This window comes from Budorcas taxicolor, chromosome 4 (assembly GCF_023091745.1).
Source record: "Budorcas taxicolor isolate Tak-1 chromosome 4, Takin1.1, whole genome shotgun sequence".
Lineage (NCBI taxonomy): Eukaryota > Metazoa > Chordata > Mammalia > Artiodactyla > Bovidae > Budorcas > Budorcas taxicolor.
The window spans coordinates 66,029,364-66,044,701 of record NC_068913.1 but is presented as its reverse complement, the minus strand read 5'-3'; the positions used below and the strand labels follow the sequence as shown (position 1 = coordinate 66,044,701).

Genomic DNA, 15,338 nt, shown 5'->3' with positions numbered 1-15,338 from the left:
TTCAATCAAATTCAAAGAAATAAATAAGCAGAGAGGAGACGAGTGCTAGTTAGAGACCACAGGCAGGCTTCCTTTCCATCTCCCACCTAGAATACAGAACTGTGCCCTTGAACTGACCTGAGGTTTCTGTCCCTGCAAGAGGAGCCTCAGCCGCCTCCCCAGCCTGTCCCCAGGCACATCCCCCAAGTGTCTTATGTGGTCCTGGTTCCCATCCACAAAATGGGTCAATCTCCTCACTCCCATGTCCCCTACCCCCTCACTGACCACCTTCAGCTTCTTGCCACACAAGGGGAAGTGGAAAAGCCCCAAGTGTTAATGAAGATGACTCATCTAAAGTCAGCAGCCCCTTAAAGGACTGCAGACCTGCCTCCCTGAAACCCAGGTAGACCCTGGGAACCACTTAACAGAGACTCTCTTGGAAAGATGGGCAGGAGAGTCAGCTGGCTCGAAGGAGTGGCCTGGAGAAAGGAAGGGGAGAAAATGCCAACAATACCCAGAGGCCAAACATTCAAGCTCCATGATCTACTTGCCAGACGCTGGCTCATTGTCCAGCCTTCCAGTGGCTCACTGTCTAGGTGCACCAACCCCTGATCACTGAACAGGATTCATAGACAGAGGGAAGTTCATGAGGTGGGGGGAGGCCAGCATGGGGCTGTTAGTCCAGCCCTCAATTTCCTGGAGGAGATAACATCACCACTAGTCTCTTTTTTGAGATGAGTGATAGAAACATGTGAGCAAAAATGATAAGGTTTTGGCTTTTTTAAAAAAACAACATTGGTGTCATTTTCACCCTAAACATACTCATTTTCATCCTACTTCGCTCGTGTTAAAAACATCACAGTGAACAGCACAAGTTACAAACCTGACCTGCCAAGGTCAAATCCTGCTCTCTGCCCTTGGGCTGTGCCTCAGTTTCCTTTCATGACAGCTGTGAGGACTAAATGACTTAACACTTGAAAGGTGCTTAGAGCGGTGTTTAGCACATAGTAACCATGCAACAAATATCAGCTTCTGCTATCGTGTCATTACTTTGTGTTCACACCTTATGCGTTTCAGTGACTTTTTGCCCAGTAACCTGTGAAGGGTAGGAAGTCACAGGAAAAGCGACAGTCAGAGAGGAAAACAGGTTGTCCTCACAACTAATCAGCACAGCTCCGGCACCAGAACTTCTGATGGTCCATGTTATTTCCAGCACTTCACAACACTTGATAAAATTGTTTTAAAACCCTGAACTCTGATGCATGAAAATAGGGCACTCAAAACTGGTGCCCTGAGACAACCCAGAGGGATGGGTTGGGGAGGGAGGCGGGAGGGGGGTTTGGGATGGGGGGACACCTGTGACTGATTCACGTCAGTGTATGGCAAAAAGCACCACAATACTGTAAAGTAATTAGGCTCCAATTAAAATAAATAAATTAACTTTTAAAAATAAATAAAAAGAATTCTCCCCCCGAAAAAACTCAAAAAAATAAATAAAATCCTGAACTCTTAATGCAACATTGTAAATCAATGATACTTCAATAATTTTTTTTAAAGACTCTAAACTCTTAAATGAAAGTTCCTTTAAATGTCTTAATTTTAATCCCACTACTAGGCATATACCCTGAGGAAACAAAAATTGAAAAAGACACATGTACGACTTCACTTCACTTCACCCCAATGTTCATTGCAGCACTATTTATAATAGCTAGAACATGGAAGCAAGCTAGATGTCCATTGACAGATGAATGGATAAAGAAGCTGTGGTACATATATACAGTGGAATATTACTCAGCCATAAATAGGAATGCATTTGAGTCAGTTCTAATGAGGTGGATGAACCTAGGGCCTATTATACAGAGTGAAGTAAGTCAGAAAGAAAAAAACAAATACCGTATATTAACACATATATATGGCATCTGGAAACGTGGTCTTGATGAACCTATTGGCAGGGCAGCAAGGGAGACACAGACATAGAGAACAGACTTATGGACATGGTGGGTGCTGGGGGTCTGCTGGAAGGAGAGGGTGGGGTGTATTTAGAAAGTAACATGGAAACATATACATTACCATACATAAAATAAATAACCAATAGGATTTGCTGTATGACTCAGAGAACTCAAACCAGGGCTCTGTAACAACCTAGAGGGGTGGGATGGGGAGGGAGGTTCAAGAGGGAAGGGACATAGGTATACCTATAGCTGATTCATGTTGATGTTTGGCAGAAACCAATACAATACTATATAGCAATTATCTTTCAATTAAAAATAAAAACATTTTTAAAGCCTTCATTTGCACATAAACAAGGAGGGGAATGGCCCTGGAAGACAAGGAAACTGTCAACATTCAACAGATTGGAGGACCTTACCCCAGGGTTAATTTGGGAATACTTAAAACCCAAAAGAATGTCTTTCTGAGTATGATAAAAAAAAAATCCCTCCAAAGTCTCATGGGGTTTCTATGTCCAACAAACTCCAAACTGCCACAACCCACAGTACAAGAAACCTCACTTTGGAAAACACGGGCTCTCCCTGCCTGGGCGCTGCCAACACAGCTGTGCTTAGCGCCAGCACAGCTGGAGGGAGCCTGCGTGCTGGTGGGGCTCCCAGCACCTTCTGGGGTGACACCCCCCACACCCCGCTGGTCTCTTCTCACCAGGAGGAAAGCACGCCCCACTTGTCCATCAGAAGTGACCAGGGCGAAGGGCATCAGGCACAGAAGCAGGAGCAAAGGCTAGAAATCATGGAGGGACTGGCCATGTGAACATTAAAATGGACCACATTTGCTTGGGTGCTTTCCCACTGAGAGAAACAGCATGGCGTCCTACATTGTGGCCTTCTGGTGGCCAAGATATATCTGCAGGAAACGCTGCATTGCTGCTTTGGTAAATGCTCAGGAAACTTCCGAGAGACTGGTGGCTGATTCAGTGCGAACGGCTTGGGTCTAAGGTTCAAAAGAGCTGGATTCAAACCCTAGCTTCTCCATGGCTAAAAAAAGCATTAGCGCTCTGAGTCCCGATTTTTTTCCTCATTTCACTGAAACTGATAGTTCTGGTCACTTCTGTGTTCCCTTAAGCTGTTGCAAGAGCAATGGAAAGGAGAGCCATTTGGAGGATTTTGCACCTAGTCAGTTGCACACAGCGAGTGGGGCTTACCTTGCTCTCCTGCATCTTCAAGTTTCTCCATGGTTTCCCTGGGGCTATGCTGCTCTTCTTCCACCGCTCCTGTCTCTATCAGCAAAGAAAAGAAACATTCCTGGTCAGATACCTGAAGGTAAGCAGAGGATCCCACCCTTGGGGATGTCTCTGGGGTGTCCAGTGCAACTGACTAGTTCCTCAGCCTCCACTTTTGACTTTGGCTCTTCCTGCACTCCCACGCCCAGCTCCCTCCTGGCTGACCTGACATCCTCCTCTGCACCCTAAACAACTGGTGCTTTGTCACAGACCCTTTTTATCTTCTCACTCTCCAGGTGACATCGTCTGCCCCCTTGGGTGCTGTTGACTCCCATCTCTCCAGCCAGCACACGAAGGGACTGAGCCATCTGAGCAACGGGCAAACCAACCCTGGAAAGGAACCAGTTGGGAAAGCGAGAGGAGCTTCCTCCAGACCCTTGCAATGATCCCCACAAATTATTCTGCAGAAAGCAAATACTCCTGCATCTGGAGAGCATTGGTCCAGAGGAGGCAGGAACAAAGGAAACACAGGACAAACTTCACTATAGAATGTTACTTGTATGCTCCACAATTTGGTGAGTAGTTATGATGACTCCCATTTTTCAAATGGAAAAATGAACTCCAAGAGGTTGAATAATATGCTCTGGAGAGCTCATAAGAAGCAAAGTCAGGATTTGAACACGGGTCTTCAACAGGGGTCTAGCATACTTCTCCTTCCCACAGCCACCCCACTGGGTATGATGGCCACAAAGTTAAGTCCCTTCTAAAATGAAAATAGTCCTACAGAAAATTTTCTTAAGATGGTGTTTAATTGCATGTATTTTATGATTATAAAGTATCTTCTCTGTTTTGTATAGTTTTTATACCTCCTGAGCATCGATAGATAAATTATACATCTTATTATTCCAAAATCCAAATGAACAGAGCCAGTAAAAGATCATCCAGAACGCCATGGCCTTGGACACAGAGCAAGGTTTCCTTGTCCACAACTCATACAACTTGTGATTTTAAGTCAATTCAATAACTGATAATCTTCCAAACAGTGAATCTTCAACTTGCTAATTGGCAGATTATTGACAGACCCTCTTCTGTAGTGACACTCTGTAAAATTCACAAATTTGGGATTTCATTGAGACTACCCAAAGTATTGTAGATTTTGAAGATGACAATTGTTGGTGTGTTGTGAATTTCAAGTATCATGTATGTAACAAATATCAAAGATTTTGTAAGAATAGAATGGGGTTTTGTTGTCCAATGCATTTTCAGACCAGTCTGCTACTTTTTTCTAATCCTCTTTGTTAATGGATTTGCTTTCTTCATGGAAGAGAAGAAAAGGGTGGCGTTGAAGGCAGTATGCAAGTACTGTTCTAGAAATACTGTCACACTTGGACGTGCCTACTTTCCAAAGTCATACACACACAAACACATACATCCAGAGTCATGTACACATTCACACAGTAGGTGTTTCATCCAAATGTTAATTTTCACATATCTTTGTCAATTTAAATATGTTTAAGGAGAGTCTGTCTAGTCAAGGCTATGGTTTTTCCAGTAGTCATGTATAGATGAGAGAGTTGGACTGTGAAGAAGGCTGAGCGCCAAAGAATTGATGCTTTTGAACTGTGGTGTTAGAGAAGACTCTTGAGAGTCCCTTGGACTGCAAAGAGATCCAACCAGTCCATTCTAAAGGAGATCAGCCGTGGGTGTTCTTTGGAAGAAATGATGCTAAAGCTGAAACTCCAGTACTTTGGCCATCTCATGCGAAGAGTTGACTCATTGGAAAAGACTCTGATGCTGGGAGGGACTGGGGGCAGGAGGAGAAGGGGACGATAGAGGATGAGATGGCTGGATGGCATCACGGACTCAATGGACGTGAGTCTGAGTGAACTCTGGGAATTGGTGATGGACAGGGAGGCCTGGTGTGCTGCGATTCATGGGGTCGCAAAGAGTCGGACGCAGCTGAGAGACTGAACTGAACTGAACTGAACTGAAGGAGAATCCTACCATACCTATAGCAATTTCTGGGAGAAAGAAACTTTGAGTACAGAAGCATTTCCTAAGCACCAACTAAGCCACCAGGGCTCTGCCTCACACTGTCACCCCAGAGCTCCATCACTGACACCCACATCACCATGCCGGTGGGTGCCATAATCCCCATTTACAGAAGAGGAAAATGAGGCTCAAAATAATAGGTGTGCCCCAGGTCCTAGATCACTCACTGCCAAGTGAGATTCCTCATTCAAACCGGATCTGTCTTGCCTTAGAGGCTAGGAATGGAATTGGGGGAAGACAAGGAATAAATTTCAAACAGGCCTGACTCTTCGTCTACAGCAGTCCTCATCTTCTTGCTCTGATCTACTCCTATCAGCTGAAGAACAATTGTTCAGTAACAAAAGAACAAAAACCTCAAAGAGAATTACGTCAACCTCCATCACTGTGCAGGTCCTAAAAAAGGCAAATTAATACCCTTCCCTTCTTTGGGGAAGCTGCTTTTCTTTTAGCAAAATCATGGGGCAGAACTGTGCTTTATATTAGCTTGGCTTTCATTTGCCAGAAGACAATACAGGTGAGTTCCAAAAGGAAAAATAATTCACAAAAGACAAAGTGACAGTGGATGTGAGAACAGGAAGAATCAAGGGGTTGCCATCTCTCAGTCATTGTATCGATAATACTACTTTTGGACACTATGGAAATGTCACCGTTATGTTAATTTCTCCAGAATGCATAAAGTTAATGTCCCAGAGTTACAGACCATTCCTGACTTCCTGCTTTCTCTTCAAGTACATTGTTCAATAATTAAAATCTATTTTATTCCTAAAGCAAACCACTTAGTAACACCTCAGCAGACATCAGGGAAGAGAGAAATGGAATTTTGATAGTAGGTCTCCTACTAAATTGAAATGAAATCAGCTTAATGCTAATTATTTTTCACATTCAGTTTCTATATTTACCAGATGGCCTAACTTTTGAAGTGCCAGCTGAATTAACCATTAACTTTCCCTAGCTATCAACACTCGGCTAACCCTTCAAGCCCTAATTCACACCCCATCAGTTGTTCAAATCCTCTTACTCCAGCCCAATCACTCCCTTCTCTACATCTATGTGCACTTTTGCTCATATAATTAGCATTATATATATATATATATATATATATATAATGCATTAAGTGTGTATCATACATGTGCCAGGCAATGATAGGAATTGAAAACAAAATGATTACTAATAATAGATGAATTCACTGAATGCATACTAAGAGCAGATATTATTCTAAGTGCTTTTGTGTATATGAAATTATTTAGACCTTGCAAATATGACCAATTCTACAGATGAAGCAAACTGATTCACTTAATAACTTACTCAGGATGACTCAGATTGTAAGTGATAGAATCAGAATTTAGACCCAGACAGCCTGGCTCTACAGCCCTGGAAATTAATCACTACAACTGCCTCTCCAAGTTCACATTCCAGGGCCTCAGAATCGAAAGACCCACATGGAATCAGAAGAAGGCACAGAAGTGTCGTATGATTGAACATATCAAGGAAGGGAGACCAATACAGACTGGGAGAGTCTAGGAGGAATGTGTGAAGAAGGGCAAGAGGGCAGTGATATTCCAGGCATTTTTAACAGTTTAGTAACTGACACTACACCTAGATCTAAATTTCTCCCAGGGGTGAGTACGGTTGTGTGCCATGCTAAAGTTGCTTCAGTCATGTTTGACTCTTTGTGACCCCCTGGAGTGTAGCCTGCCAGGCTCCTCTGTCCATGGCATTCTCCAAGCAAGAATACTAGAGTGGGTAGCCATGCCCTCCTCCAGAAGATCTTCCCGACCCGGGATTGAACCCACGTCTCTTACATCTCCTGCACTGACAGGCAGGTTCTTTACCACTAGCGCCACCTGGAAAGCCCACAGTTGTGTGATATCCTAAAAAATAATTTTGCCTGGTCACATTAGGAGTGGTAAACCAGTCCTCCAGGGCAGAAATGGCCACAGTGGAAAGGGCAGTGGGGAGCCTGATCTGTATTTGCAGATTTCTTTTGCCAATTTCTATAGGGTGAATACTCCCACCATAGCAGATTTTAAGCTACCAGCCAGACATCACTCAACTCATTTGGGATGAGATGGGTACTTTGGATGTCAGGTGCCGATTTGCGCTGACACCACCACACCCACTGTGTAAAGTTCCTGTAGTGAGTACCAGAAGCTGAGGGAGCCAAGAGGGTACGGAAATACCACCCCTGATGGAGAGAGGCTGAGGGCACTCAGGAGGGAGGGACACCTGCTTGATCTCTAGAAGGCTGCAGCGGCCAGGATGGTACAGAAGTGTTAAGGCCCCCACAGTAAACCAGGGGCGACGGGGATATAAACCACAGAAACGAGGCAAGGAGCCCAGAGGAAAATAGTAGCACCAGAAGAGAGACTCAAGGTAAACACTAAGCCCAGTCAGAAGAGGAAACACCTGAGTTCAGGTAGGCACAGCCTTCAGGCAACATCCAACCAGGTCTTGAAGTCAAAGTACAAAATCCAGAATGCCTTCTCTGCCAGCTCCCCTTCTAACACATCCAAGTTCCTCCCAGTGCCTCCTTGAGGCTCTCAGAGAAGGACCCCGTGTTGACCTCCACTGTAAGGCTTTCCACAGCACACTGTAATTATCCATGTAGATGCCTCCCACTAGGCTGGGAGCCCCCGCAGGCAAATAGCATATGATGTTGGCAAATCAATAGGCCAAATCTGGCCCACCACCTGCTTTTATAGGGTAGAGAAGCCAAGAATGGTCTTCGCATCTTTAAATGGTTGGGAGAAAAAAATCAAAAGAAAAATAATATTTTACAATACATGTAAATTATGTGAAATGCCAATTTCAGTATCCATAAACAAAGTTTTATTGTAACACAGCCATGTCCTTCATTAATGTATTTCACACTACCATATGGCCCATAAAACCTAAAATGCTTACTCTCTGGTCCTTCACAGAAGTTTGCCAGCTCTCAGCACATAGCATGCCATGAGAAAGGAAACATTGAATCAATGCTTGATTAATGATTATCTGACCCTAGATGCATCCCCAGCCATTTTTTAATCTCATAACTATCCAGACTTCCCTAGTTGGAAGACCCTGCTCACTCAGCAACCAGCTTTGTTTTCCAGCTCCCCCAAGCACTCTGCTACTAGTGAGAACCCAGATGAATCTTCCCAGATCAGTTGGTTCCAATCTGTCTGTATAAGGATTTCCAAATATGTACTTCTGTGGAATTTGACTAGGAGTTCTATTTTCAAAAAAAAAAAAAAAATTCTACAACTAAATTACCTTAATAAATGTTGAGCTACAAACCGGTGCTGTGACAACCTAGACGGGTGGGATGGGATGGGAGGTGGGAGGGAGGTTCAAGAGGGAGGAGACATGTGTATACACCTATGGCTGATTCATATTGATGTATGGCAGAAACCAGTGTAACATAGTAAAGCAGTTATCCTCCCAAGTGGCGTTGAGACATGAGGCATGGGTTTGATCCCTGGGTTGGGAAGATCTCTTGCAGAAGGAAACGGCAAGCCACTCCAGTATTCTTGGATGAAAAATACCATGGACAGAGACGCCTGGCGGGCTACATACAGTTCACAAGGTCTCAAAGAGTCAAACACAACTAAGCACGCATACTCCCAAAAATAAATATAAAAATAAATAAATGTTGAGCTAAACATGCTTCTTCAGCACAGAATTCCACACAGCCTTTAACATACTGATGTTCCCTGTGAAACTCCAAGCAACGTTTCCCAAACATTTGCCCTTTGAAATCTTTTTGTTGGCAACTGTTACTCAGAGAACAGAACTGGATTCCACTCTGGGAATCCAATTCTAAAGGAAGTAGAGTTCTGACAAATATATTGTCGTCAAGGCCACATGGAGAGCTCACTGCTTTTTATGGTATATCCCAAGAAACGGACACACTTCTGTTTTTAATATTTATCTATTTATTTACTGCCACACTGGATCTTACTCGCAGCACACAGTATCTCTGATATTCAATCAGTTGCAGCATATGGGATCTTTAGTTGCAGCATGCAAACCCTTAGTTGTGGCATGTGGGATCCAGTTCCCTGACCAGGGATCCCACCTGAGCCCCCTGCATTGGCAGCACAGTCTTAGCCACTCCACTGCCAGGAAAGTCCTGCAAACTCACTGTCCCAACCCAAGTTTTTTGGCTTAGCCATGACTGCCACTCCCTGTCCTTGGCTGTGGGTAGCATAAACTACGTGGCAGAGGCAGCCCACATCACCCTGAAGAGAGCAGTCACTGCTCCACTGCCCAAAGATCCTGCCACCGCTGTTACCTGCAATGCGAACTCCCTCCACTCATATTAGAAGCTGCTAATATCACCTTCACCTGAAGTGAAGTCAGTTCACTTCAGTCATGCAGTCATGTCCAACTCTTTGCAACCCCATGGACTGCAGCACGCCAGGCTTCCCTGTCTGTCCATCACCAACTCCTGGAGCTTACTCAAACTCATGTCTATTGAGTCGGTGATGCCATCCAACCATCTCATCCTCTGTCATCCCCTTCTCCCACCTTCAATCTTTCCCAGCATCAGGATCTTTTCAAACGAGTCAGTTCTTCACATTAGGTGGCCAAAGTATTGGAGTTTCAGCTTCAGCATCAGTCTTTCCAATGGATATTCAGGACTGATTTCCTTTAGGATGCACTGGTTGGATCTCCTTGCAGTCCAAGGGACTCTCAAGAGTCTTCTCCAACACCACAGTGCAAAAGCATAAATTCTTTTGTGTATGGTGTTAGAAAGTGTTCTAGTTTCATTCTTTTACAAGTGGTTGACCAGTTTTCCCAACACCACTTGTTAAAGAGATTGTCTTTTCTCCATTGTATATTCTTGCCTCCTTTGTCAAAGATAAGGTGTCCATAGGTGTGTGGATTTTTCTCTGGGCTTTCTATTTTGTTCCATTGATCTATATTTCTGTTTTTGTGCCAGTACCATACTGTCTTGATGACTGTGGCTTTGTAGTAGAGCCTGAAGTCGGGCAGGTTGATTCCTCCAGTTCCATTCTTCTTTCTCAAGATTGCTTTGGCTATTCAAGGTTTTTTGTATTTCCATACAAATTGTGAAATTATTTGTTCTAGCTCTGTGAAAAATACCATTGGTAGTTTGATAGGGATTGCATTGAATCTATAGATTGCTTTGGGTAGTATACTCATTTTCATTATATCAATTCTTCCAATCCATGAACACAGTATATTTCTCCATCTATTAGTGTCCTCTTTGATTTCTTTCACCAGTGTTTTATAGTTTTCTATATAGAGGTCTTTAGTTTCTTTAGGTGGATATATTTCTATTTTATTCTTTTCGTTGCAAAGGTGAATGGAATTGTTTCCTTAATTTCTCTTTCTATTTTCTCATTATTAGTGTATAGGAATGCAAGACACAAAAATAACCTAAAAATGGATTAAAGATCTAAACGTAAAACCAGAAACTATGAAACTCCTAGAGGAGAACATAGGCAAAACACTCTCCGACATAAATCACAGCAGGATCCTCTATGACCCACCTCCCAGAATATTGGAAATAAAAGCAAAAATAAACAAATGGGACCTAATTAAAATTAAAAGCTTCTGCACAACAAAGGAAACTCTAAGCAAGGTGAAAAGACAGCCTTCAGAATGGGAGAAAATAATAGCAAATGAGGCAACTGACAAAGAATTAATCTCAAAAATAAACAAGAAACTCCTGCAGCTCAATTCCAGAAAAATAAATGACCCAATCAAAAAATGGGCCAAAGAACTAAACAGACATTTCTCCAAAGAAGACATACAGATGGCTAACAAACACATGAAAAGATGCTCAACATCACTCATTATCAGAGAAATACAAATCAAAACCACAATGAGGTACCATTTCACGCCAGTCAGAATGGCTGCTATCAAAAAGTCTATAAGCAATAAATGCTGGAGAGGGTGTGGAGAAAAGGGAACCCTCTCACTGTTGGTGGGAATGCAAACTAGTACAGCCACTGTGGAGAACAGTGTGGAGATTCCTTAAAAAACTGGAAATAGAACTGACTTATGGGCTTCCCTGGTGGCTCAGAGGTTAAAGCGTCTGCCTCCAATGCAGGAGACCCGGGTTCGATCCCTGGGTCGGGAATATCCCCTGGAGAAGGAAATAGCAATCCACTCCAGTATTCCCATGGAGAATATTGCCTGGAGAATCCCATGGACAGAGAAGCGTAGTAGGTTACAGTCCCCGGGGTCGCAAAGAGTCGGACACGACTGAGCAGCTTCACCTTCGCCTATGACCCAGCAATCTCACTGCTGGGCATACACACCGAGGAAACCAGAACTGAAAGAGACACATGCACCCCAATATTCATCGCAGCACTGTTTATAACAGCCAGGACATGGAAGCAACCTAGATGTCCATCAGCAGATGAATGGATAAGAGAGCTGTGGTGTGGTGCATATACACAATGGAGTATTCAGTTCAGTTCAGTTCAGTCGCTCAGTCGTGTCCGACTCTTTGCGACCCCATGAATCGCAGCACGCCAGGCCTCATACTCAGCCATTAAAAAGAATACATTTGAATCAGTTCTAATGAGGTGGATGAAACTGGAGCCTATTATACAGAGTGAAGTAAGCCAGAAAGAAAAACACCAATACAGTATACTAATGCATATATATGGAATTTAGAAAGATGGTAACAATAACCCTGTATGCGAGACAGCAAAAGAGACACAGATGTATAGAACAGTCTTTTGGACTCTGTGGGAGAGGGAGAGGGTGGGATGATTTGGGAGAATGGCATTGAAACATGTATAATATCATACATGAAACAAATCACCAGTCCAGGTTCAATGCATGATACAGGATGCTTGGGGCTGGTGCACTGGGATGACCCAGAGGGATGGTAAGGGGAGGAAGGTGGGAGGGGGGTTCAGGATGGGGAACACGTGTACACCCGTGGCAGATTCATGTTGATGTATGGCAAAACCAATACAATATTGTAAAGTAATTAGCCTCCAATTAAAATAAATAAATTTATATTAAAAAAATACAAAATAAAGGCTTGTTATAGAATGAACACACACACACAAAAGCATAAATTCTTCAGTGCTCAGCTTTCTTTATAGTCTAACTCTCACGTCCATACATGACTACTGGAAAAACCATAGCTTTGACTAGATGGACATTTGTTGGCAAAGTAATGTCTCTACTTTTGAATATGCTGTCTAGGTTTGTCATAACTCTTCTTCCAAGGAGCAAGCATCTTTTAATTTCATGGCTGCAGTCACCATCTGCAGTGATTTTGGAGCCCAAAAAAATAAAGTCTGTCACTGTTTCCATTCTCAGCAAGGCCACCCTATTTAAAATTACAATCTCTCCCCACCCAAGACTCTGGGTTTTTCCTTAACCTAACTATTTTTTCCCCTAACACTTATTTGCTTCTAACAAGTTATGTAATTTACTTCTTTACTGTGTAAGTTCCATGAAGCAGAGACTTTTTATCTATCCCCAGTGTGTTCCAAGCACCTAGAGGAGCGCCTGACACATCACAGATACTCAATAACTATTTATCGAAGGACTAACTGAGTGAATAAATGGTTATAGCCTCTGATTCCCCCTCCAGTATTGTACCCACTGACTTTGCATCCAGGATCTAAGAGATAACAAGGGAGGGGCCAGAGTGTGCAATGGTAAGAAAATTTGCTTTCACTCTGAGATGGGGAAACATTAGAAGGTTTTGACCACAGGAGGGAGATAATCTGACAGCATCCTTAACCCAAGATGCTGGGAAGTGAATCAGTAGTTCAGATAAGAGATGATGGTGGCTTAGATCAGGAAGGAGTGGAAGTGATGAGAAGTGGTGAGAGTCTATTATAACTTAAAGGATCAGGCAGCTGAATTTGTTGGCAGGGAAGATGTAGTGTAAGGAGAAGGGGGGGAAAAAGAGTCAAGGATGACTCCAAAATTTTTGGCCTAAGCAGCTGGAAAGATAGAATTGCCAAAAACAGAGATGAAAAACAAAAAAAAATGCAGGTGAAGTAAGTTTAGAGGAAGCAAGAGCAGCCTCCTACTGTACTCAGAATAAACCCAAATGCATAACCATAGCCTCCAGGTCCCTGCATGATCTGGCTTCTACCCACCTGTCCAACTTCATCTCACACCAACCACACTCCCCGTTTTCCATCTTACACAGTGCTCCAGGCATACCAGCCTCCTTCACTGTCTTGAACAAGCCAAACTGTCTGCCACTTGAGGATCTCTTTGTATGCTGTTCTCTCTGCCTAAAATACAACCCCACTCTCCATCACAGCTCCACCTTCCTGCTTTAATCTTTCAGGTCTCAACTTACACGTCACCTCCTCAGGTGGGAACTCTTGCCTGACTTCCCAATCAAGAGTTTATTTCCTCTGCAGCACCTACACATCTGTCCATCTTTTTTTTTTTTTTTAACCTAGATGGTGATTGCAGCCATGAAATTAAAAGACACTTACTCCTTGGAAGGAAAGTTATGACCAACCTAGATAGCATATTAAAAAGCAGAGACATTACTTTGCCAACAAAGGTCCGTCTAGCCAAGGTTATGGTTTTCCCACTGGTCATGTATGGATGTGAGAGTTGGACTATAAAGAAAGCTGAGCGTCAATGAATTGATGCTTTTGAACTGTGGTGTTGGAGAAGATTCTTGAGAGTCCCTTGGACTGCAAGAAGATCCAGCCAGTCCATTCTAAATGAGATCAGTCCTGGGTGTTCATTGGAAGGTTTGATGTTGAAGCTGAAACTCCAATACTTTGGCCACCTCATGTAAAGAGTTGACTCATTGGAAAAGACCCTGATGCTGGGAGGGATTGGGGGCAGGAGGAGAAGGAGACGACAGAGGATGAGATGGTTGTATGGCATCACCGACTGGACATGGGACATGGGTTTGGGTGAACTCCAGGAGTTGGTGATGGACAGGAAGGCCTGGCATGCTGTGGTTCATGGGGTCACAAAGAGTTGGACACAACTGAGCAACTGAACTGAACACTTTTATTTTCCTTTTTCCTCCTCACATACAGAACTTTCCCACACACTGAATTTCTTGCAGCTATAAAGTCATTCAATATTGGTCAGGTACCATTTTATCCCCTAAAACTTTGGGGCATCAAAATATAACAGTAAACAGTGTTAAATCTATAAAATATTTACATAGCACAGCACATTTAAGCTTTAGACACTTGGCAATTAAACCACATTAAAAACTGGACAAGACTCCCAACCTACACGTGCAGAATCAGGTGTTCACAGTCCCTATCTGGTGTCTGTACATGGGTCAAAAGGTAGCAGAGGCAACAGGCAGTTACTTAGAAGGACATGGACCACTATTATCTGGAAGCACATTGTTATCCCAGTGTCATGTACCACTCCACCTTTCTCCAAGGCGGTCTCATAATTCTGGAATGGCAGGTCCTGCTGATACAAAATGAAGACAGACAACACAACGTTTACTCTATGGAGACATCCTAACTCCTACTATGCATGTGTGGTGATCTTGAATGCAACTCATCCTAAAAACTTGTCACAGTCATTCTGGGTTTTTAGGTTGGGTGATCCGTCAATCTTGCACTCAACCATTACTTCTTTTACGTCACCATCACTACCAAAGCTGAGCTGGATGGCAACTAGTGGCTGCAGGTAGCTCCTATACAGTTTTTTTCCCATAATATGGAAAATATTTTAAATCTGTCATTCCATTGGGAGAATAAGTGGATAGAACTCCAGTGCTTTCACTCTTTCCAATACAGTGTATCCTTGGTTCTCCTTGAGGCTTTAATCCAATTTTTCTGTTCGTTTTCACAAGAATACAAGGGTTTCTTGCTTGGTAGCCAAACGTGGGATCATCCACACCACTGCATGCTTCAGGTAAGGCAAGAGGGACTGACATCCAGAAGTCTAGACCCTTCTGCTCAAACGTTTCCACTGGTACAATCTGTGAGATTCTTCTTCTCGCCTAAGCCATATGGCTTTAGAAATTTCTTACGATCATCAATGTACCCTTGATAGGATTCTGAATCAGACAGGCTGAATGAAAAATCCAACACCGACACTGGTTTTGGAAAAACCATTTAAGTCCTGGACTAGGAACCTGGTCACAGTATTTTGGAACCTCATTGTTCAGAGTCTGAAGCGTGGCCCACGTTGTGAATGA

General features: G+C 43.2%; 1 protein-coding gene and 1 non-coding gene across 2 annotated transcripts in view; one reads left to right on the top strand and one right to left on the bottom strand.

Annotated features, from left to right (window-relative positions):
• PDE1C (phosphodiesterase 1C) overlaps nt 1-15,338 on the bottom strand; it is a 609,137-nt gene that overhangs the window by 535,360 nt on the left and 58,439 nt on the right. The window lies entirely within an intron of this gene.
• On the top strand, nt 11,226-11,297 carry TRNAW-CCA (transfer RNA tryptophan (anticodon CCA)). The gene has a single exon. It is a non-coding gene; the product is annotated as a tRNA-Trp (tRNA).